This window comes from Armigeres subalbatus, chromosome 3, assembly GCF_024139115.2.
Source record: "Armigeres subalbatus isolate Guangzhou_Male chromosome 3, GZ_Asu_2, whole genome shotgun sequence".
NCBI lineage: Eukaryota > Metazoa > Arthropoda > Insecta > Diptera > Culicidae > Armigeres > Armigeres subalbatus.
In genome coordinates, this window is record NC_085141.1 from 341,063,959 (window position 1) to 341,088,894 (window position 24,936).

General features: G+C 43.2%; 1 protein-coding gene across 1 annotated transcript in view; it reads right to left on the minus strand.

Moving 5' to 3' along the window:
* Positions 1–24,936, minus strand: part of LOC134225846 (protein groucho-like) — a 134,192-nt gene that overhangs the window by 104,639 nt on the left and 4,617 nt on the right. The window lies entirely within an intron of this gene.

Genomic DNA, 24,936 nt, shown 5'->3' on the forward strand with positions numbered 1-24,936 from the left:
AGTGTCCCTCCCCGCCCGAAGCAAGTGATCCCAGGACGGTAGTTAACTCGGTGGCACTCGTCTGCTCCAGGAAGGAAGCGGCACTCTTTTGTTACCTACTCCGGGCTCCCATCCGCGCCATCGCATCGGTTGTCGCTTCTCTGGAAAGGATATGTGACCGACCGCCAGCCAGCCGTATCCGTTTTGCTGGCTGGTTAGCTCGGCAGTACATACCGAGCGAGCGAGCGAGTGTGCGGTGTGGCACGTAAATTATAAAACCACACGGCCAAAAGTGCGGTTTCAATTTCCGTCTCCTTGCTGAGTCGTCGTCGTCCTCGTCGTCGTTGTCCGCCCCAACAACTACCGCTGAGGCTGCCAAGTGGGTGGCAGTGCAGAATGGGAGTTCAAGTGCGATAAAACTCTCGAATAACCGGTTGGTCGTTGCTGGCGCGGGATTCTTCCGGAGGGGTGGCGGTGGTGGCCAGAAATGCGGCAGTGGCAAATGTCTGAGTGGTTTCTGGGTTTTCTAATGGAAAATGTGCAAAATGGTCTCTGCGCCGTTCGAGTTCGGAAGTCTGGGAAAGAGCCCGTCTGCCCTAGAGTTGAGTTTCGACCGAACAAAAGAACCGGAGAAGTATATTTTGAAGCTCCGTTTCTTCAAGTGGGTGCTTCGTTACAGGCTCGTATCTTCAAGTGGGACAAGTGCTTCTCTGATGTGCTAGCGTTTGAAGTGCATCTTGAATCATCATCCATCAGGGCTGGCGAAGCACAGGGGTTCTCAAACGGTTATTTACATCAATCGATGGAACTCGAACACGTTCCGTTACAAAATCGACTTCCCGTACAGTGCAACCAAAACTCACACAGATATTTATTCGTGCAATATTGACATGATACCACATTTGCATTGATAATGTCAGTGCATTGCAATGTGGTGAAAATCGAAAATCGTTTACATTCTCAACTTAGTGCAGCTCTCCATCCGATGGGGGGTCAGAGCATATGAGAGCAAAGCATATGGGCGGTTAGGAACCCCCATCAGGGCAAACAATTCCAGCTCTGACCGTGTATGTGTGCAATTCATGTCCACACACAGGGTAGGGAGCGCTCATCTATTTGTTATGATGCCCATTAAATTGTGTTCCGATTCCCTTGGTTGATTGCGATTGGGGGGGATTGGTCCCGATCAACGACGGGGGTAAAGTGGGTAAACATAGCCTCACCTTGTTGCCCCTTGCTTCTTCGCAATCTCCACCAGTTAGAACTGCATGAACGCTCATATGTATACAGGGGTTAGTTAGGCCATCAGCATCGACGTTGACTCGATGACGACGATGGTCGACCGACAGTCGACGGACCGAGCAAACAGACCCGTTTATTTATACAGTGTTATTGTTTACATTATCAGTAACAATAATAATATTGATTCAGGCCCGTCGTGTCGTTGTCTGTCGGTTGGGTTTGGTTGTTGGTCGGTCGTCGATCGCGTTTGGACGTGCCGGGTTTGCATTATGGGCGGGCGACTCGCCGCATTCCGCCAATATAATCGTTTGAAAAAGCGATTCCCGCTAAAATAAACATAAATCATATTTGCTTCTGGCTGGCCTCAATCACCGCGCCGTGCCGTGCCGTGCCACACCACACCACGAGATTGACAATGTTGGCGCGTCACGTTTCTCGTGTGGATTTGCAATTTTTCGATGTTGTTGCGGATGTCGTCCTGGTTTCGTGTTTCTGGCGGGGGCGGTTTAGCATTTTTTTTCCCTCCATGTGCGATGAATGGATTTGAATGTCAGCCGCCCACGATGCGACGACTCGGCTGAGGGTGGTCCAGGATCGGGATTGGGGGCCGCAGCTACAGTCGGTGGCTAATTCGACATCGCTGTTCGCTGCGCTGTGCCCGATGTGCCCCGCTGCTGTGGTGCTGCTTTGGTCGATGCGGTTTCGGTGGTTTGGGATTTTACGACGCCCTGTGGTGGGGACAGTGCAGCTCCGGTCTGCAGGTGGTGGTGGTAGGATTGGTTGGTTGGGAGGATTTAAATTGAAATGACCACAGCTCGTTAATGATGATCCCGATCGGTGCCGAACGCGAATCGAACATGTGGTTTCTGGGCCAGCGGGTTCCTGTTGGTCGGTGTATCATCCGTGGCTGATTTGCGATGGGTTTACCGGATTTTCGGTTAAATGTTTGGTGGTCAAAATGGCTAAATTTAACTTTGATTTGATGTTTTTGTTCATGTCAAGCAACTGTTTAATCCCATATGAATTTTAGTCAATTTAGAGTTTAGTTCGCCAATCACCATATTTTTGCTAATATTTTAGTATATTTTTATAAAATAAGTCAATTTATATTAGGAAGTATGAAAAAAAAATGCTAGGCCGTCGCTTCTTTTTGCTAACAAGCGTGGTCACTGGTGAAAAAAATCACAAAAATAAGAAACAAACCAAATTCCTTTTCATTGCTTTCGATGGGATGGAAATAGGAGCTATGGGATGAAGTGCCGAACCGTTCTCCTATATGTTAAAGGTTTCTATTTATAACTGTGGACATGTTAATAAAAAACTAAGTTTAAAACATAAGCCTAGTTTCGTTATCGAAATCCATTCGACCGAAACGGTAATTTGGCCAAAACGGTTTAGTCGAAAATGTCATTAAGTCGGAAGCGACATACGACGAACTGTTCATTTGGACGGAATGCCATTTGGTCGATCAGGTCATACGGCCGAAAATGTCGTTTAGCTCAAACAGGTCACATGGCCGAAATATCATTTGGTCGAACGCGTCATACAACCGTAAATGTAATTTGCTGAACGAACCAAATGGTCAATAGTGTCGTTAGGCCGAGCAACAGTAAATGTGAAAAAAAATTAGTGTTCAATGACGATTGAGGAGTGAGTAGTAATAAATGAAAATTGGGCATCAAACTCCAACTGCTCATTTTTTGCTTGTTATTTCTCACTTCTTACTTTTCATAGTAAAGCAAATGAAGTGTAAGATGTGGGAAGTGAGGCGTCTTACTTCTCACTTCTTATTTCTAATTTCTCGCTTCACAATTTCCACTATTCACAGTGATACGCTTCACTTTTCACTTCTCACTCCTTACTTCTCACAATTCTCTCTCCTAACTTCGCACTTCTCACTTCCCTCTTCTAACTCTTCACAGTGAGACGTGAGAAGTGAGAAATGATGTGTGATAAGAGAGAAGTCTCATTTCTCACTGCTCTGAACTCAGTTTCCGCTTCTCACTTCTCACTGTGAAAAATGAGAAGGGCAAAGTGAGAAATGATAAGTAAAAAGTGAAAACCCTCACGCCTTTTGATAAGAGGCTTCTGAGCCTATTGTAGAGAGGCTTCCGAGCCTCTTGTAGAGAGGCCTCCGAGCCTCTTGAAGGCGGTTTTCGATCCACTTCAAAGAAGGCTTCTTCTTTCTTTCTCTAGAAGAACGCTTTTGAGCCTCTTGAAAGGAGGCTTCCTGGAGCCTTTTTGAAATGATGCTTTGAGCCTCTTGAAACGATGCTTTCGAGCCTCTTAAAACATGCTTTCGAGCCTCTTGAAAGAAGACTTCCGAGCCTCTTGAAAACAGGCTTCCGAGCCTCTTGAAAGGAGGCTTCCGAGCCTCTTGAAAGGAGGCTTCCGAGCCTCTTGAAAGGAGGCTTCCGAGCCTCTTGAAAGGAGGCTTCCGAGCCTCTTGAAAACAGGCTTCCGAGCCTCTTGAAAACAGGCTTTCGAGCCTTTTGAAAGGAGGCTTATAAGCCTCTTGAAAAAGGCTTCTGAGCCTCTTGAAAGGAGGCTTCTGAGCCTCTTGAAAGGAGGCTTTGAGCTCTTTGAAAGGAGGCTTCTGAGCCTCTTGAAAGGACGCTTCCTGAGCCTCTTGAAAGGAGGCTTCTGAGCTTCATGAAGGGAGGCTTCTGAGCCTCTTGAAAGGAGGCTCTGAGCTCTCTTGAAAGGAGGCTTCTGAGCCTTCTTGAAAGGAGGCTTCTGAGCCCTCTTGAAAGGAGGCTTCTGAGCCTCTTGAAAGGAGGCTCTGAGCCTCTTGAAAGGAGGCTTCTGAGCCTCTTGAAAGGAGGCTTCTGAGCCTCTTGAAAGGAGGCTCTGAGTTTCTTGAAAGGAGGCTTCTGAGCCTCTTGAAAGGAGGCCTGAGCCTCTTGAAAGGAGGCTCTGAGCCTCTTGAAAGGAGGCTTCTGAGCTCTTGAAAGGAGGCTTCTGAGCCTCTTGAAAGGAGGCTTCCTGAGCCTCTTGAAAGGAGGCTTCTGAGCCTCTTGGAAAGGAGGCTTCTGAGCCTCTTGAAAGGAGGCTTCCTGAGCTCTTGAAAGGAGGCTCTGAGCCTCTTGAAAGGAGGCTTCTGAGCCTCTTGGAAAGGAGGCTCTGAGCCTCTTGAAAGGAGGCTTCTGAGCCTCTTGAAAGGAGGCTTGAGCCTCTTGAAAGGGCCAGGCCTGAGGCTCCTCTTGGAGGAGGCTTCTGAGCCTCTTGAAAGGAGGCTTCCTGAGCTCTCTTGAAAGGAGGCTCTGAGCCTCTTGAAAGGGAGGCTTCCGAGCCTCTTGAAAGGGAGGCTTCCGAGCTCTTGAAAGGAGGCTTGAGCCTCTTGAAAGGAGGCTTCCTGAGCCTCTTGAAAGGAGGCTTCCTGAGCCTCTTGAAAGGAGGCTTCCGAGCTCTCTTGAAAGGAGGCTCTGAGCCTCTTGAAAGGAGGCTTCTGAGCCCTCTTGAAAGGAGGCTTCTGAGCTTCTTGAAAGGAGGCTTCTGAGCCTCTTGAAAGGAGGCTTCTGAGCCTCTTGAAAGGAGGCTTCTGAGCCTCTTGAAAGGAGGCTTGAGCCTCTTGGAAAGGAGGCTCTGGAGCTCTTGAAAGGAGGCTTCTGAGCCTCTTGAAAGGAGGCCTGAGCTCTTGAAAGGAGGCTTCTGAGCTCTCTTGAAAGGAGGCTTCTGGAGCCTCTTGAAAGGAGGCTTCTGAGCCTCTTGAAAGGAGGCTTCTGAGCCTCTTGAAAGGAGGCTTCCTGAGCCTCTTGAAAGGAGGCTTCTGAGCCTCTTGAAAGGAGGCTTCCGAGCCTCTTGAAAGGAGGCTTCCTGAGCCTCTTGAAAGGAGGCTCTGAGCCTCTTTGAAAGGAGGCTCTGAGCCTCTTGAAAGGAGGCTTCTGAGCCTCTTGAAAGGAGGCTCTGAGCTCTCTTGAAAGGAGGCTTCCTGAGCCTCTTGGAAAGGAGGCTTCTGGAGCCTCTTGAAAGGAGGCTTCTGAGCCTCTTGAAAGGAGGCTTCTGAGCCTCTTGAAAGGAGGCTCTGAGCCTCTTGAAAGGAGGCTTCTGAGCCTCTTGAAAGGAGGCTTCTGAGCCTCTTGAAAGGAGGCTTGAGCCTCTTGAAAGGAGGCTCTGAGCCTCTTGAAAGGAGGCTTCTGAGCCTCTTGAAAGGAGGCTTTGAGCCTCTTGAAAGGAGGCCTGAGCCTCTTGAAAGGAGGCTTCCTGAGCCTCTTGAAAGGAGGCTTCCTGAGCCTCTTGAAAGGAGGCTCTGAGCCTCTTGAAAGGAGGCTTCTGAGCCTCTTGAAAGGAGGCTTCTGAGCCTCTTGAAAGGAGGCCTGAGCCTCTTGAAAGGAGGCTTGAGCCTCTTGAAAGGAGGCTTCCTGAGCCTCTTGAAAGGAGGCTCTGGAGCCTCTTGGAAAGGAGGCTTCTGAGCCTCTTGAAAGGAGGCTTCCTGAGCCTCTTGAAAGGAGGCTTCCTGAGCCTCTTGAAAGGAGGCTTCTGAGCCTCTTGAAAGGAGGCTTCCTGAGCCTCTTGAAAGGAGGCTTCTGAGCTCTCTGAAAGGAGGCTTCCTGAGCCTCTTGAAAGGAGGCTGAGCCTCTTGAAAGGAGGCCTGAGCCTTTGAAAGGAGGCTTCCGGAGGCCTCTTGAGGAGCGCCTGAGCCTCTTGAAAGGAGGCTCTGAGCCTCTTGAAAGGAGGCTTCGAGCCTCTTGAAAGGGAGGCTTCTGAGCCTCTTGAAAGGAGGCTTCTGAGCCTCTTGAAAGGAGGCTCTGAGCCTCTTGAAAGGGAGGCTTCTGAGCTCTCTTGGAAAGGAGGCTTCCGAGCCTCTTGAAAGGAGGCTCTGAGCCTCTTGAGAGGAGGCTTCCGAGCCTCTTGAAGGAGGCTCTGAGCCTCTTGAAAGGAGGCTCTGAGCCTCTTGAAAGGAGGCTTCTGAGCCTCTTGGAAAGGAGGCTTCCGAGCCTCTTGAAAGGAGGCTTCTGAGGCCTCTTGAAAGGAGGCTTCCTGAGCCTCTTGAAAGGAGGCTTCATAGCCTCTTGAAAGGAGGCTTCCGAGCCTCTGAAAGGAGGAGACTCTGAGCCTCTTGAAAGGATGCTTCCGAGCCTCTTGAAAGGAGGCTTCTGAGCCTCTTGAAAGGGAGACGTCTGAGCCTCTTGAAAGGAGACGTCCGAGCCTCTTGAAAGGAGGCGTCTGAGCCTCTTGAAAGGAGGCGTCCGAGCCTTCTTGAAAGGAGGCGTCTGAGCCTCTTGAAAGGAGGCGTCTGAGCCTCTCTGAAAGGAGGCGTCTGAGCCTCTTGAAAGGAGGCGTCTGAGCCTCTTGAAAGGAGGCGTCTGAGTTCTTGAAAGGAGGAGGCGTCCGAGCCTCTTGGAAAGGAGGCGTCTGAGCCTCTTGAAAGGAGGCGTCTGAGCCTCTTGAAAGGAGGCGTCTGAGTTTTCTTGAAAGGAGGCGTCTGAGCCTCTTGAAAGGAGGCGTCTGAGCCTCTTGAAAGGAGGCGTCTGGAGCTCTTCTGAAAGGAGGCGTCTGAGCCTTCTGAAAGGAGGCGTCTGAGCCTCTTGAAAGGGAGGCGTCTGAGCTCTTGAAAGGAGGCGTCTGAGCTCTCTTGAAAGGAGGCGTCCGGAGCCTCTTGAAAGGAGGCGTCCGAGCCTCTTGAAAGGGAGGCGTCTGAGCTCTTGAAAGGAGGCGTCTGAGCCTCTTGAAAGGAGGCGTCTGAGCCTCTTGAAAGGAGGCGTCTGAGTTTCTTGAAAGGAGGCGTCCGAGCCTCTTGAAAGGAGGCGTCTGAGTCTCTTGAAAGGAGGCGTCTGAGTTTCTTGAAAGGAGGCGTCTGAGCCTCTTTGAAAGGAGGCGTCTGAGTTTTCTTGAAAGGAGGCGTCTGAGCCTCTTGAAAGGAGAGGCGTCTGAGCCTCTTGAAAGGAGGCGTCTGAGCTCTTGAAAGGAGGCGTCTGAGCCTCTTGAAAGGAGGCGTCTGAGCCTCTTGAAAGGAGGCGTCTGAGTTTTCTTGAAAGGAGGCGTCTGAGCTCTTTGAAAGGAGGCGTCTGAGCCTCTTGAAAGGAGGCGTCTGAGCCTCTTGAAAGGAGGCGTCTGAGTTTTCTTGAAAGGAGGCGTCTGAGCCTCTTGATAGGAGGCGTCTGAGCTTGAAAGGAGGCGTCTGAGGCCTCTTGAAAGGAGGCGTCTGAGCCTCTTGAAAGGAGGCGTCCAAACTCTTCTTGAAAGGAGGCGTCCGAGCCTCTTGAAAGGAAGCGTCTGGAGCCTTTTGAAAGGAGGCGTCTGAGCCTCTTGAAAGGAGGCGTCCAAGCCTCTTGAAAGGAGGCGTCCAAGCCTCTTGAAAGGAGGCGTCTGGAGTTTTGAAAGGAGGCTTCCGAGCCTCTTGAAAGGAGGCTTCCGAGCCTCTTGAAAGGAGGCTTCCGAGCATTTTGAAAGGAGGTTTCCGAGCCTCTCAAAGGGAGGCTTCTGAGCCTCTCGAAGGGAGGCTTCCGAGCCTCTCAAAGGGAGGCTTCCGAGCCTCTTAAAAGAAGGCTTCCTAGCCTCTTAAAAGAAGGCTTCCTAGCCTCTTGAAAGGAGACTTCCGAGCCTCTTGAAAGGAGGCTTCTGGAGCCTCTTGAAAGGAGGACGTCTGAGCCTCTTGAAAGGAGGCGTCTGAGCTCTCTTGAAAGGAGGGCGTCTGAGTTTTCTTGAAAGGAGGCGTCTGAGCCTCTTGAAAGGAGGCGTCTGAGCCTCTTGAAAGGAGGCGTCTGAGCCTCTTGAAAGGAGGCGTCTGAGCCTCTTGAAAGGGAGGCGTCTGAGCCTCTTGAAAGGAGGCGTCTGAGCCTCTTGGAAAGGGAGGCGTCTGAGCCTCTTGAAAGGAGGCGTCTGAGCCTCTTGAAAGGAGGCGTCCGAGCCCTCTTGAAAGGAGGCGTCTGAGCCTCTTGAAAGGAGGCGTCTGAGCCTTCTTGAAAGGAGGCGTCTGAGCCTCTTGAAAGGAGGCGTCCGAGCCTCTTGAAAGGAGGCGTCTGAGCTCTCTTGAAAGGAGGCGTCTGAGCCTCTTGAAAGGAGGCGTCTGAGCCTCTTGAAAGGAGGCGTCTGAGCCTCTTGAAAGTGAGGCGTCTGAGCCTCTTGAAAGGGAGGCGGCCGAGCCTCTTGAAAGGGAGGCGTCCGAGCCTCTTGAAAGGAGGCGTCTGAGCCTCTTGAAAGGAGGCGTCTGGAGCCTCTTGGAAAGGAGGCGTCCTGAGTCTCTTGAAAGGAGGCGGCCGAGCCTCTTGAAAGGAGGCGTCCGAGCCTCTTGAAAGGAGGCGTCAGAGACTCTTGAAAAGAGGCGTCTGAGCCTTTGAAAGGAGGCGTCTGAGCTCTTCTTGGAAAGGAGGCGTCTGGAGCCTCTTGAAAGGAGGCGTCTGAGCCTCTTGAAAGGAGGCGTCTGAGCTCTCTTGAAAGGAGGCGTCTGGAGTTTCTTGAAAGGAGGCGTCTGAGCCTCTTGAAAGGAGGCGTCTGGAGTTCTTGAAAGGAGGCGTCTGAGCCTCTTGAAAGGAGGCGCCTGAGCTCTCTTGAAAGGAGGCGTCTGAGCCTCTTGAAAGGAGGCGTCTGAGTTTTCTTGAAAGGAGGCGTCTGAGCCTCTTGAAAGGGAGGCGTCTGAGCTCTCTTGAAAGGAGGCGTCTGAGCTCTCTTGAAAGGGAGGCGTCTGAGGCCTCTTGAAAGGAGGCGTCTGAGCCTCTTGAAAGGGAGGCGTCTGAGTTTTCTTGAAAGGAGGCGTCTGAGCCTCTTGAAAGGAGGCGTCCTGAGCTCTTGAAAGGAGGCGTCTGAGCTCTCTTGAAAGGAGGCGTCTGAGTTTTCTTGAAAGGAGGCGTCTGAGCCTCTTGAAAGGAGGCGTCTGAGCCTCTTGAAAGGAGGCGTCTGAGCCTCTTGAAAGGAGGCGTCTGAGTTTCTTGAAAGGAGGCGTCTGAGCTCTTGGAAAGGAGGCGTCCGAGCCTCTTGAAAGCAGGCGTCAGAGCCTCTTGAGAGGGGGCTTCAGAGCCGCTTGAAAGGAGGCGTCCGAGCCTCTTGAAAGGAGGCGTCCGAGCCTCTTGAAAGGAGGCGTCCGAGCCTCTTGAAAGGAGGCGTCTGGAGCCTCTTGAAAGGAGGCGTCTGAGCCTCTTGAAAGGAGGCGTCTGAGCTCTTGAAAGGAGGCGTCTGAGCTCTTGAAAGGAGGCGTCCGAGCCTCTTGAAAGGAGGCGTCCGAGCCTCTTGAAAGGAGGCGTCCGAGCCTCTTGAAAGGAGGCGTCCGAGCCTCTTGAAAGGAGGCTTCCGAGCCTCTTGAAAGGAGGCTTCCGAGCCTCTTGAAAGGAGACTTCCGAGCCTCTTGAAAGGAGGCCTCCGAGCCTCTTGAAAGGAGTATCAAAATCAAATAAAAAATTAAAATGGCAATCAAAACTATTCGGAGCGAATCCGTACTTCCAGGAAACACCGACATCGTTCTACAGAAAATGTTCCTCCATCAAGAAAATATGAGCAACAAAACATCGAACTTTTTCCACATCCAAATCGGACAAAACCGACCAACTGTTATCATTTCGCTCCGGACGACGACAGTCTCCGGCCGGATTCGACGATAAAAGTAGTCAAATCTGAGTGGGTGTACATTCCCGTATTCATGAGAGGGCGAAACTTGGGATGAGCGATGATGACGCAGATGGACCAGGGGTCAAGTGTAGCCGCGGGCTTTCCACTGACGGCAACCGACGACGATGACAACGGGAAGCTGAGTCAGCAGCACAGCAAAAAGCATGCAACGAAATCTGACGCGATGGACGCGTCGAGTCTCTCTGTGAGCTCGTTAAATTGGAATAATTCAATTCTATAAAGTGAATTTTCTCCGGATGAAATGGGTGTGGGATGGAAAATGGCGAGTGGTGGGCGGTGGTAATGGCAGAGTGAGACTTGACGAACAGCGGCAATATGATGATTGAGCATGATGTTATTTTTCGTCGGTTCACGGGGTGGAAGATCACCCGGTGGGAGATTTATCGGTGATGATGATGTGCTACGGATGGTTGGGCAGATTTGAGTCGATTGGAAAGGAAAGATTTGTGTGAGGAACGAAAGGATAGTTTATTGGAGTTATGTAATTGCAAACTAAGTTATTGCAGAAAACATTTAAATGTTATTAGAGGACAAGAAAATAAAAAAGGCATCTCGTGAAAAAATGAATAACATTTCGATGATTATAAATCCGAGATAATGTTGAACATAATCCCGAAAGAATAATAAGAAAATATTTTCAACTCAAATCATTCAAATTGATCGATTTGGAATAGACTCGTTCGCCCTAAACATGCATTTTGTCATGCTGGTTCTGTTTTAGAGTCGTTCGAGAATTTTCTTGTGAAAACTCGTAAAAACAAGTCCACGTGACTTGCCCAATTCACATACATATTCAAACAGAAAATCTCCCCGATCGGTAGCGGTTCTTTCGGTTCTGCCGCAAAAACGAGTTTACCCAAGAGCAATTTTCCTTCTTGCGTTTCCGTTTTACAAATTTCAATCCAAGCACAAGATTGTGTTTGTTGTGTGCCTGGTTTTGGCTTTTGAAGCAACTGTAGCACTGTGTGGAAACTTGTTATTGTTACGGGAGCATCAACACATCTTCAGGGTTCAATGAATCGAGTTTTAAAGTAACGATAAATTGAATTTTTGAATTTCACGATAGATCAAAGTTTCATTGTAAAAATATCGCATACTCCAGAAAATATATTCATCACAACCTCTCAGATTGAGTACCATAACTTTAACGACGTCAAGTTCTTTTTTTTTTCACCAAACCCTAATGAATAGTCTTCCCGGAACTAACTCAAGGATGTGTGTACTTTAGGGTGGTCTCCCCTCCGTCCGGTCCGTCACATTGCTTCCTAAAACCATTCCATGTGGCAACAAACAACACTGCCTCTGTGTTGTTGCGACAACTACGATGACGACGACGACGAGAAGCTATGAAAGTTAGGATGAAAAGTTGAAATTTTATAAACAAACAGTTCCCATGCGGAGGCTTCGAGACGACAGTAGACCAGGGGAAACAGAGTGTGGCAATAAAGAAAAGATTAGAAAGCAGAGAACCGCATGTTCTTTGGAAACCATCGTCGTCGTCGCCGTCATCGCCTTCAGACAGCTTGGTTTTCCACCGAGGACCGGCTCCGACGCGTCGTCGACAGGAAGCAAATTGTGATGAAAGACACCACTTTAGCTCGGTGCGAGGAGAAATGGTCTCCCCCTGCACTCTCGAGCGCGCTGGAGTTGATCCAGCGTCTAGTAGGTGCGGAGGAGTTTGTTTATGTAGCCTCAATATTTACTCACACACGCGTCTTGTTGATTCAACCGTCGACGCGACGACGGTGCGGCTGCACGGTGGAACGGGGAATGAAAAGTACTCCGAAGAAGGAGCGGTATCTCAAATATGCATAATCTCAACTTGGCGAGATCGTCCCTTGTCGTCCCCGCGCCGACTGGGTGTTTATTTAGCACACCGTTGGTTGCTGGCGCTCGTAGTAGGGCTGAGAGGTGAGTCGGAAAATGGATGGCAGTCAGTGTGGAGTGAACCCCCAGCATCATTATCGTCCTCATCAGGGCGCAAAAGTTTGCCATCAGTGAATTTGGGATCGTCGAGGCTTGTCTGCATTGTAGGCATTTTTCTGCAGTTTGGCGGTTGGAATGATGGGATCTTGTTGAGCTGTCATTTTTTGGAATATAATCGAGTACGAGCATGACGTCACATAATGAAGAAAGGCTCATTAGAATTCAAAAAGGACAAGTCGTCTCTGAAATGATTAGTGTGGAAACTTCTATCAAGGGTACATTTTTTTTACGAACTACGAACTTTTAAACAATCCGATAAGTTTTCCAGGGAAACCTTTAGCTACATTAGAAGCTTGCAGATGCTTGGAATTGTCGAAAAAAATTTAAACAATTTTTTCTTTGAAGCAACATTAAGAAAATTGGCTTATAATTATTTAAGAACGTCAAAGACGAATTTTCAAAACAATTTAAAAAAGAATGTATAAAAAATAAAAGAAATGTAAATTGGACAATATGAACGAAATACCTCCGAGCTGACCCGAAAAACAAAAATCCTAAAGCGGTTTCCGAGCAATATTTAGGAAACTCCTACGGGAGTCCTTATACCAACTTCCTGGCCGGATATATGAGCCAGCCTATGGCTGAAAATCTCTCAGACACTCAGACCCACTTCTACACCGGTAGTACAAGTTAAACAAGAGTACACAATGAGAAAGCAACATAAAATTAGCCACCAGTTTCCAAATTTAGCACCCCGCTAAATTTCTGCTCTGGGTTTCAGATTTAGGTGTTTGTGAAACGTCACTTTCGAATGTTTGTTTTGCAATGAAGTGTTTCCAGTTAACAGTCATCAGCAAAGACGAGCAACGCGCACCCGCCCGCTAGAGCGCAGCATTCAAGGATTTTTTGAGAAGGAAAATCCAATTCCCTTTTGGAGATCTTCAAGAAATCTCTCAGCAAGATCCTTTAGCTATAGTTTCGTGTACTTTCAGTGCCCCCAAAAATTCATCCGAAAGTCGCGCTTAGTATTCCTCCGGCATTTCCCTCAAAACTGTTCTAGAATTTCGAACATAGGTTTTTCTTTCCGGGATTTTTCCTTTAAATTGCTTCCACGATTTCCTACAAAAAAACTTTTTTGTTCTTCCAGATGATGTTGGAAAAACAATACTCTAGAGTTTCTTCTGAAGAAGTTTGTTAAATATACGAAGCAGAATAACTAGCGAAGCAGAATAACAAAATTGTGCCTGGAAACGGGATACATTACTAATAAAACTAGGACCTCCTGGAACAAGAATAAGCTTGCAGGATGGTCATACATCACCACCCTGCAGCGCAGAAATAATTTTCCAAAATATTTATAAATATTCTAATGCAGCAGAGACTTTGGAGGTCCAGAATAAGCTTGCAAGATGGTCATACCACACCCAAAAAATATTTAAAAATATTTTAAAGCAGCATGGACCTTGGGGGACCAGAAATAGCTTGCAGGATGGTCAAACCACACCCCCCTGCAGCCCAGAAATAATTTTCAAAAATATTTAAAAATATTTTAATGCCGCAGGGACCTTGGTAGACCAGAATAAGCATGTAGAATGGTTATACCACACCACCCTGCAGCAGAGAAATTGTTTTCAATAATATTTAAAAATATTCTAAAGCAGCTGCTTGAGAATATTTTAAATATGTTTGAAAACAATTTCTCTGCTGCAGGGTGGTGTGGTATGACCATCCTGCAAGCTTATTCTGGTCTCCAAAGATCCATGCTACATTAGAACATTTTTTTAAAAATATTTTTGAAAATTATTTCTGTGTTGCAGGGTGGTGTGGTAAGACCATCCTGCAAGCTTATTCTTGTTCCAAGAGGTCCTAGTTTTATTAGTAATGTATCCCGTTTCCATAATACCAAGAAACTTAGTTTAATCTTATTGTAATTTCTTGCAGGGTGGTATGGTATTGGGTAACAAGCTGCACTAAAAATTATTGTACTAAAAGGAATTGGCTGCAGGGTGGTGTGGCGCAGGGTAACATTTCCAGCCTGTTCCTGTCCAGTTCAGTCAGTCAGAGAAACAACTACCAGGCCAACAGACACCACTTTGTACTGCTAGCCCTCGCCATTGTTCTACCGATTCGCTTCGATCCAAGAGGCGAACGCGCCCGATACCCGCCATCGGAAACAAGTGCAGGATATCCAAGCCGGAAGACTAGGGTGTGCCGCCTACTCGAATCCTCCGAAAATCCGTCGACTCATCCAGAACTATCGATCCACTTGAGCTACCGAGGCAACTTATCCTTTTTAGTCATCATTTAGTGGGGATTCGACAAAAAAATCAGAATAATATAGATCTGATGTGAAGATTTTTTTTCTTTTGAAGTTTTCGAGAAATTTTTAATTGTTTGATAGATTTTTTTAGGAACTGAAATGTTTGGAACCTATGTTGCAACTTTTGAATCTTTTTGTTTTTTATTTCGAAATATTTGAATTCAAAAATGGGTTTTCCTCCACATTTTCAAAAATTTACAGTTTTGGATTTTAAAATTAAAACGAAAAATGTTAAAATTATGACAATTTCCAAATGACATTTATCATGTGTCATAAAGAAGGGCATCGGAAGGACTCTTGTCCACAACGTACAGCAAAACGGAAAATTGGAAGCGACAAATCGCCACGATTGTCGCTGGAAAGCAAGCTGCACCGGAGAAGCAAGCATCAAGAGAAACTTCAGACGACGACTTTATTGAAGTGCCGGAAGGAACTAATGGACACCCAGAGGAATTGGCTATTATGGAACCCACCAGTGTGCGTCGAAAACAGGATACAGTTACGTTGGAAGATATGGCTATCCAGGAGGCAATAACACCAAATCAGGCAAGTCAGCGGCGGACTCAATTGGCTGATTCAGGGTCAGGTTCAAGTTGTAGCTCAGTTCCTCGACCGAGGAAAAATGTGCTAGGAAAACATTTTATTAAATAATTGGAATAGTTTTTATATAAATATCATTCGCTTTGCATAAATATTATTCGGCTCCGTGGAGTTTTTAGTTAAACAAATGAGCCTTTAAATAAACAAATTAAAAAAAAACTCTTGATTCTTTTCTTTATTTTTGACCCTTCCTTCGGAAGTGTCTATAATTTCACTTTGTATGCGTTACGCAGGTGTGTTACGTATTAATCTATCAAGAAATCTCGTGAATTATTAAATAAAATGTATGGTATTTGAAACAAATTCACTTTGATATTGAAAATATAATTATAACAAATGATATGATATAGAATTATGCCTATTTTTCTGATTTGTTTCAAAGAAACAAATGATTTTAATTGAGGAACATATAGAAGCATGTACAAAAAAATCTTCTCAGAAAAGCAAAAACGTAAAAATTGAAAGGGATTTCAAAAATTTCTTCAGTGGAAGCTAGATAGCAAATGTGAGCATGTTTTGAGACACTAATAGATCACTTGTATGCATGTATGTGTGCGTATGTGTGCAAATTCTGAAATTTACTGCCATAAAAATCTCGCTCATTTTTAAGGTATTGAACAAGTTTAGTTTTACCAAATTAGGCATCCATAAGGCGAAATATATGTTATTATTGAACGCTATTGAGTTTCGCTCAGATCAATGACTGATTTAGTTAGTTCTGGATTAATTAATATCGAGGTCTCTGGAAATTACGAGTACAATATATGCAACCAGCGTTACGATAGTTACTAACCATGCCACAATAGTTATTCAATCCGACGAGCGCCTTATAGATAGGCAGCATGAAGTACAGTACGTTATCATTCGTTAAGTTGTCACTTAACCCATGACATCCGCCTTTGGGTAGGCAATTATTTGGTCACTTTCACGGTAAATCGCCGTGGGAAGCTGAGTAGTTTTATCTCGTTTTAAATACTGGAGTCTGGAAAAAATATCCTTATAACTAAGGAAGGGTCAAAATCTCACTGTAGGGGGATTAATCTGGGTTTTTTAATTAAATTTCAAGAAGTTTCGATTATTTTAATATTTTCTAGCTAATAAAATTCAAAAACATTGAAATTACGACAGCATTTTTTCTTTGGTGCTATTTTCAAATTTGTTCACAATAAATTTGTATTTTCCAACGGATTGTTTTAACAGAGGGTTGAATTATTTACAATCTTCAACGGATTCTCTAAATCTTCCAAAAAAAATTGTTTGACAGTGAACTGTCCCTAACTCGATGTGCTGTAACTCGATATTTTCCCTTACTCGATGAAATTCCAAGTCCCTTGAATCTAGCATACTGCGCGCCCTCCGTAAGTCGATATCTCCCTTACTCGATACTCTCTAAGTCGAAGTAATTTTCCAATGCATTTTCACCTCGCTAACTCGATGTTGTCAGACAGATTCATAATCCTGGCCAGTGGCTGAGGGATAGATGTCACACATTTTTTTAAACCCAATGATGAAATGCCGTCTGGGCCTGGAATTGTGGAAGATTTCAATTTTTTGCAGTGATAAATGAGAAGTGAGAAGTACGAAGTTAGAAATGAGAAGTGAGATATGAGAAGTGAGAAGTGAGAAGTGAAAAGTTAGAAGTGAGAAATTCTAAGTGAGAAGTGAAAAATGAGAAGTGAGAGGTGCGAAGTAAGAAGTGAGAAGTGAAAATTGATAAGTGAGTAGTCTGAAATGAGAAATGAGAAGTGAAATATGAGAAATTCGAAGTGAGTAGGGGGAAGTGACGTGAATGAAGGGATAAGTGAGAAGTGAAAACTTAGAAGTCAGAAGTGAAATGTGATAAGTGAGAAATGGGAAGTCAGAAGTGAGATATGAGAATTAATAAGTGAAAAGTGACAAATAAAACATGAGAAGTGAGAAATGAGACGTGCGGAATGAGAGAACTTAGAAATCAGAAGTAAAATGTGATAAATGAGAAGTGAGAAATGCGAAGTTAGAAGTGAGATATGACAAGTGAGAAGTAAAAAGTTAGAAGTGAGAAGTGAAAATGAGAAGTGAGAGGTACGAAGTGAGAAGTAAGTAGTGGGAAGTGAGAAATGAGAAGTGAAAATGAGAAATTCAAACTGCGAAGTGACTAGAATACAGGGATAAGTGAAAAGTGAAAACTTAGAAGTCAGAAGTGAGAAATTGGAAGCCAGAAGTATGATATAAGAATTAATAAATGAAAAGTTACAAAAAAACATGAGAAGTGCGAAGTGAGAAGTAAGACGTGCGGAATAAGAAGTGAGTAATGAATAGTGAGAAGTGAAAAGTGAGAAGTAAGAAAGTGAGAAATGAGAAGTGAAAAGTGGGAAGTAAGGAATGAGAGGTGAGAATTGAGATGTTGGATTTTCGTAGTGAGTAGTGAAAAGTGAAAAGAAGGAAGGAAACAGTGAGTAGTGATAACTGAGAAATGAAAGTCAGAAGTGAGATATAAGAAGTTATAAGTGAAAGATGAGAAGTGCGAAATGAGAAGTGCGAAATTAATAGTATGAAGTGAGAAGTGAGTGGTGGGAAAAGGGAGGTGAGAAGCGGGATGTGCGAAAAGAGAAATGAAAAGTGAGTTGCGATTAGGGAGAAGTAAAAAGTGAGAACTGAGGATCAAGGAACTTGAAATGAGAAACGAGATTATTTCTCTTTCCTTCTTTTTTTTCTTCTTCCTTCCTCTGTCTTCCTTCTCATTTCTGTCCCGACGAACTTCGTTTCGTCTGAAATCGATTTATACTCTGATTAATTATCGAGTCGTGTTGGATTTTCTGTGTCATTTGTAATGGAGCCCCCTGTCCAGAAGGAAGAGGGGTTTCGAGTCATCACATAAACATATCTTCCCTTCCAAAACCTCAACATGCCCGATTTGGTTCCATTTGCTTGATTAATTCTCGAGTTATCAAGAAATTGGTGTATCATTTGTATGGAAGCCCCCCTTTCCAAAGAAGGGAGGGGTCTCGTGCCATCTTAAGAACCTTTCCCGGCCCCAAAAACCTCCGCATACAAATTTTCACGCCGATCGGTTCAGTAGTTTCCGAGTCTATAATGTTCAGACAGACAGAAATTCATTTTTATGTATATAGAAGAAGATTATGTATAAGATTATGTATATAGATTTCTAACTTTCAATGAAAATTTTTAAATTTTGAATTTGTTTATGAAATTTTTCATAAATTTTTGGAATATTTTCGAAGTATTTTTCCCAATTTTTAAATACAAATTGGGAAACTGAACAAAATTTTACATGCCTGAAGTTTTGAAACTTTATACCTATCTTAGACATTAAAAAAATACTAATTATTATCGATGGAAATATTTATAAAAAAAACGATTTTTATTAACCCTTCTAAGTTCTAGTTCTAAAAGTTTAGATTTTTCGGTATCATTGATGATTCAAAAAGCTCAATAGATTGTGAGTGCTTCGACTATGCTGCGATCGACTTCGATGTCTTCGTTGATTGAAGAACCAGTTCAAGGTCTTGGGATCGAATCTCATTAAAGGACAGCAGTTACCTCCAATAGATTTTTCGAATCAAATCATCCACATATCTTCATCGGGGGGTGACAATGGGTCTACGGGGTGAGAATCTTCGCTCTCACGGACAGCCTTAAGGTCGGATAACGAAATCGTTCAAAGAGATTCCTTTTAATTTCGTTTTCTTTCTCCCAGATACATTCAAATGACGGCTTTGGCAGGTTTTGTTCTATTATTGGCAGGGGTTTTTTTTATGACTGACTAGGCTCAAATTTGGCCTAAACATTCTTTGCATATCAAAGAATATTGTGGCCAAATTTGGTTTGGACAAAAACCCCCCTGCCAATAATAGAACAAAACCTGCCAAAGCCGTCTTTCCCCCTACTAAAATGAAAAAAAAATCAAAAAGCTCATCGGATTTGTTAAAGAATGTTTTGAAAATACTCAAAGTTATCCGAATTTTATTTTGTTGCCCCCTCAAAATATTACTTTTTGGCTAAAAAATCCGAGGGGGGAGGGGACAAAATAGTTTTTGAATATTTGTATCGGCTTAAATGTATAAATGTATAAATTAGTTCATTTTCGATTTCGATGTCGATCTGATAATTTTTATATTAATTTCGATGGAATTTTGAAAATTGTTTTCAAAATTTCACAGCGCGTCTTTAGGAAATTTGTCATTTTTGGTGAGATATTTTGTGATTGTCTGTTGGACGAGCTCGGTGATCTGGTGGCTACCATTTCTTTTTTATCTTGATTAAAAAGATTTTCAGCCCACGGCTGGTTCAATTCTCGGCTATCACTTCTGCCTACTTCTGTGAGTACAATTCCAGGTTCGTCCCTTTCCTAATTGTATCTTAATCTTAGATCTTTGTGTTCTTCATGTACCACATAAACAACTAAAAATAAACCTCCCGTGGCACCTATGAAAGGTCGTAGAGTTCTCTCTCTGCATCTGTCTTAACTAGGTGTCCAACTCACCATCCTACCCCTTCCTCCGCATTCGCAAGGACGTGGCCAGGACAGATCGCGACTGTTGGAGAGAGGGTACATTGCTCCCATCCAAAAGATAGAGAATCAAATCAATATCTGTGGTAACGGATGGAAGTGATGTTATTCTCATACATAAGCATGAGCATGAGCAGCCATTTGTCGATTTTCCTAGCGTTTTGCCCTGCAAGTGCGTTGAAAACCATTTTCCCTTACCCATTAACTCCGCCAGTAGGGTGTCCCAAAAAAAATCGATGTTCGAAAAGTCATGGTGCTCAACCCTGAAATGAAAGATATACCTGTATGGATAATTTTTGTGGAACAAACCGAATTTCTAAAAAATCGTTTAGAGGTCGCGCCAGATCGATTTTTGAAAAATGAGCTTTTTTTAGGTGAAAAATCAAATATTGGGTCCTTTCACAATTTTTTCTCAGGGTCACCCATTCGTTTTATATTTTTTTATTTTTCTGTGGATCTTTGCCCGTATTCTCCATGAATTATTTTTTGGTATTTTCCGTTTTTACAGTCTGTAGAACATTTTAAATATCGAAAATAACACATTTTTTTGACTAATTTTCGAAGTTACTTCATCCTCACACAAAAAATAATTTTTATTCGTGCAGAAAAACTTACATACTACAAAGAGCTATTTATAAGGAGTATTTTCATAAATAAAGATCCAAGAAATGTTGTTCTGGGGCTGAGATATTGCAGTTTTAGTAAATAGTCAAAAAGTGTTTAAATTCGGTACTTTTTCTCTACATGTTATAATTTCATCAAAATTGCACCAATATTTTAATTTAAATTAAAACAATTCAAAAAGCAAATAAATGGGAATATTTTCTAGGTAACATAGCTTTTCTTTCCAATGGAGTTGGTTACCTGAATCACAGTATTTGGTCGGAGTAAAGTAAATGGAGCCAGTAATAAAATGATATCACACCCATCAGTTAATATGTAGCCATATACAAGTAATCAGGTTTACCATGATCTCTTTATTAGTTTTGATTCAATCATAGGATGCTTTTCACGGCATTCAAAAAACATGGCAGGCTCAGCACGTATGTAAACATTCAGTTTGAACGTAAACATGTGTCGTCACTACTATCTTCGCACAAGCTGAACTGAGACGATGCTTTACGGTCTCAGCAGACTTACTTTTGTACTATAAAGTGAGGCGATAAAATATACGTCACCCTTGAACTGTCATTTTTCCGTTTTTACTTTACGTTTATTCCGTTTTTTTTAATATCTCAAGTGAACTCATGGAAAAGCTGTCGAACTGATACGACGAAAAAATTGTTTGACTGTCATATGACATATCAGAAGCATCACGGTATACAGTCAACAAGGTAGGCTCGTAAGAAAAGTGACACGTCAAGAGTGACGCATATTTTAACGCCACATGTTGGAGTACAAAAGTAAGCATGCTGAGACCGTAAAGCATCGTCTCAGTTCAGCTTGTGCGAAGATAGTAGTGACGACACATGTTTACGTTCAAACTGAATGTTTACATACGTGCTGAGCCTGCCTTGTTTTTTTAATGCCGTGAAAAGCATCCTATGATTGAATCAAAACTAATAAAGAGATCATGGTAAACCTGATTACTTGTATATGGCTACATATTAACTGATGGTGTGATATCATTTTATTACTGGCTCCATTTACTTACTCCGACCAAATACTGTGATTCAGGTAACCAACTCCATTGGAAAGAAAAGCTATGTTACCTAGAAAATATTCCCATTTATTTGCTTTTGAATTGTTTTTAATTTAAATTAAAATATTGGTGCAATTTTGATGAAATTATAACATGTAGAGAAAAAGTACCGAATTAAAACACTTTTTGACTATTTACTAAAACTGCAATATCTCAGCCCCAGAACAACATTTCTTGGATCTTTATTTATGAAAATACTCCTTATAAATAGCTCTTTGTAGTATGTAAGTTTTTCTGCACGAATAAAAATTATTTTTTGTGTGAGGATGAAATAACTTCGAAAATTAGTCAAAAAAATGTGTTATTTTCGATATTTAAAATGTTCTACAGACTGTAAAAACGGAAAATACCAAAAACTAATTCATGGAGAATACGGGCAAAGATCCACAGAAAAATAAAAAAATATAAAACGAATGGGTGACCCTGAGAAAAAATTGTAAAAGGACCCAATATTTGATTTTTCACCTCATTTTTCAAAAATCGATCTGGCGCGACCTCTAAACGATTTTTTAGAAATTCGGTTTGTTCTACAAAAATTATCCATACAGGTATATCTTTCATTTCAGGGTTGAGCACCATGACTTTTCGAACATCGATTTTTTTTGGGACACCCTACTCCGCCAGTCTATTCCATAAGTGGACATAGGGCATAAATGAATCGATCAAATAATTTGAGAATTTTTGAACAATTTTGTAATTTAAAATTTTACGGAAATTTTATTTTTATCTATTTTTGACAAAATATTCGGAGACTTTTTGGCAATTTTTCGTTGAAAACATTAAACTATGTAATTTTTGATATGTTCGATTATTTTGTCTGCTTTTGTTCAAATTCCAACGAGTTTTTCCAATACTTTTTCGTCGTTTTCAATTCAAATAGTTCGACATAAATTGTTTTTGTTTAATTTCAAAAAATGAAAATAATTTAAAGCGAGAACAAAACTTTTTTTCGTTAAATTTTTATGTTTTTGATTTTTTTCATGTTCATTTTTAGACAAATTTTAGACCTTGAATTAAAGTTACAAATCAGGGCGAAATAAAAAATTGATGATTTTTACTTTTAAGCTGAATTCAGACAACACAAGGTTTACAGCTTTTGAAACTAATTTAAACCTCAACGTTTTTATAATTTCAAGACAAAAGACCCCGAACGTTTATTGTCTTCATACAACATTTCCACATTCTGCGAGTTGATGGATTTGGATCAAACATTGGAGGCGCTTTCATGCTAATGCTAATAGAATACTAATTTAGTGATGAACTTTGGTTAAACTTAAAAATCACTTTAATAAAGATCATAAAAAAGAATAGAATACTAAGTTGAAAAGCAAGCCAAGTTCCTGTAGAGCCATAGAAGAAGAAGACTTTGCTCCATCGGCATTTTTGTTGTTTTTGCACTTTCGTCATCATAGTCTTATCGTTCAATGAGGCTGTTTCACTTTAATCAAATTATTTCCATAAGAACCTTATCATTCTAATATGTCTCTAAACGTCTACTTTAAGGATTCTTTCACTTCAACTTTCAGATGTTTTACTCTAAATTTGCATCCTAAGGGCATCACTTATCAAACAATCTTTTCATCACTTCAGAAAACCACTCCGTAAAAATAATCACTCCGCCATAACGACTATTAGCTCTAAAAGTCGCAAAAGGATATCTTTTGCATTTGAAGCCTTTCTACCATTGAGGACTTTTCACACTACCGAATTCAAGATCTTTCCCTACTAAAAGTCTTGAATGTCTTTTCGTTATAAAGTACCTCTTTACTTTAGAAGACATGTTTTGCTCTGAAGGCTTACTCGTCCCAGGAACCTTTTAGTCCAATTGCAAGGATTGAAAAGTTACACAAAAAACAGTAACAAACAGTTGGGAATCTGAATCAGAATGTCTATTTCTTAGTCCATTTTTTTCATACGTCGAACATCCTTCAAACGTGTCGCCGTCGGCTTGTCGACGGCAATGTCTTTCAATTTCCTCCACAGCAATCTTAACCTAACCAACAACTTACACGAAATAAATTAACGGGGAGCTTCCTTTTGTTTGAGTTCCTGTCTGTTCTTTTGAAAACCGGTGCACAATACGGCTGGGAAGCAACGTCCTTCCGTATAATACCCATCTGATAAGGAGCGGAGTACCGCGCACACACACACCGAGCACAATACGGAGTGAACTGAAGTGCGTATAGAGAGCAACCATATTATCGTCTCTTCCTGTCATCGTTGTTGGTTGTATGACGACGACGACGGTGGCACGGAAACCCTTGTGCTATCGGAGCACACAGAAAGTGCACCAAGGACCCTTCTTCTCGCGCGCGCGGTATCTACTTTCCGGTGTAAATGAGCTTGTTTAAGAGGGTGAGGAGGGGACCGAAATCGCCGCGTGGCTTGGCAAGAATTTGTCAGAACTGAGCGAGGGGTGGCGAACGCTATAATCAAGGCCTTGATTGTGCGAGAGTAATTTATTAGTTTTTAAATTGATGCTGGGAAAATGTTTGCGCGGAATGTTGTGGAATGTCCGAGCGATTCCCGCCGGGAATGATTGGATCGCACAAAACGGGATAATCATCGATACAGAACGCCGACAGCTCATTAATCAGCCGGCAAGCGATTATCGATTCATGACATCGAAATAGACTCAGAGGTGATGCGAAAAACAATCATAAATGTGCAACGTCTATTATCAGCACAAACTCGTAAACACTCGACAGCTCGAGTGGTTCACTCAATTTCGCAACCTGAAGTACCTTGGGTGAGTCGAGTCGATGATTTTGCAAACCACGCTGCAATCGAAAACGACGCAAAAGACGAACCGGCTATCACCGGCTTATCGACAATCGCTTTCACAGAATACAGAGTAGGTAGGTAGTTATTGTTCAATCAAGTTAATTGCCGCCTATTTCCAAAGATTCGAAATACCCGACTTGGACGTTAATTTACTGATATTATGTGTAAACTCATATGTGAATATGTATACCGTTTTGTGGAAAGATATTAGATTTGAAAATGTATTGGAGGTAACCACTTTCCCTTCGATGGGACTCAGAAGCAGATGACCCTACAGTACGCTAGACTGGTGCTTTAACCAACTAAGCTACGAAGGACCTCCGTCGGCCTTCGCAACCTAGCGGCTACTGAACGAGCTCGAGATTCCCAAATTGGACGCATAGTCAAATCACTCGCAATCCGAATGGGAATCTCGAGCTCGTTCAGTAGCCGCTAGGTTGCGAAGGCCGACGGAGGTCCTTCGTAGCTTAGTTGGTTAGCACCAGAGCGTACTGTAGGGTCAAGGGTCTGAGTCCCATCGAAGGGAAAGTGGTTACCTCCAATACATTTTTCAAATCAATATCTTCCACAAAACGTACATATTCACATATGAGTTTACATAACATTGTAAATTAACGTCCAAGTCGGGTGGTTTAATCCTCGGAATAGGCAATTAACTTCGATTGAACTGAACCTGAGTTGCGTGCTCTTCGTTTACGCAATGCGGTCAGGTCTGAGCTTGACGACCGACTGGCAAATGCTTACACAACTCACTTGATCAGTACTGTTGCTGATGAAGAATGTGTACAGCCGCCAGACATTCTAAATACTCACGCTCCCTCTAATGTGGACGTGTACAATACACATGTGGAAGTATTGGCTTGAGAAATGGATTGCGAGTGATTTGACTATGCGTCCAATTTAGGAATCTCGAGCTCGTTCAGTAGCCGCTAGGTTGCGAAGGCCGGAAGAGGTCCTTCGTAGCTTAGTTGGTTAAAGCACCATCAAAGGGAAAGTGGTTACCTCCAATACATTTTTCAAATCAATATCTTCCACAAAACGTACATATTCACATATGAGTTTACATAACATTGTAAATTAACGTCCAAGTCGGGTGGTTTAATCCCCGGAAATAGGCAATTAACTTCGATTGAACTGAACCTGAGTTGCGTGCTCTTGCCTACGCAATGCGGTCGGGTCTGAGCTTGACGACCGACTGGCAAATGCTTACACAACTCACTTGATCAGTACCGTTGCTGATGAAGAATGTGTACAGCCGCCAGACATTCTAAATACTCACGCTCCTCTAATGTGGACGTACAATACACATGT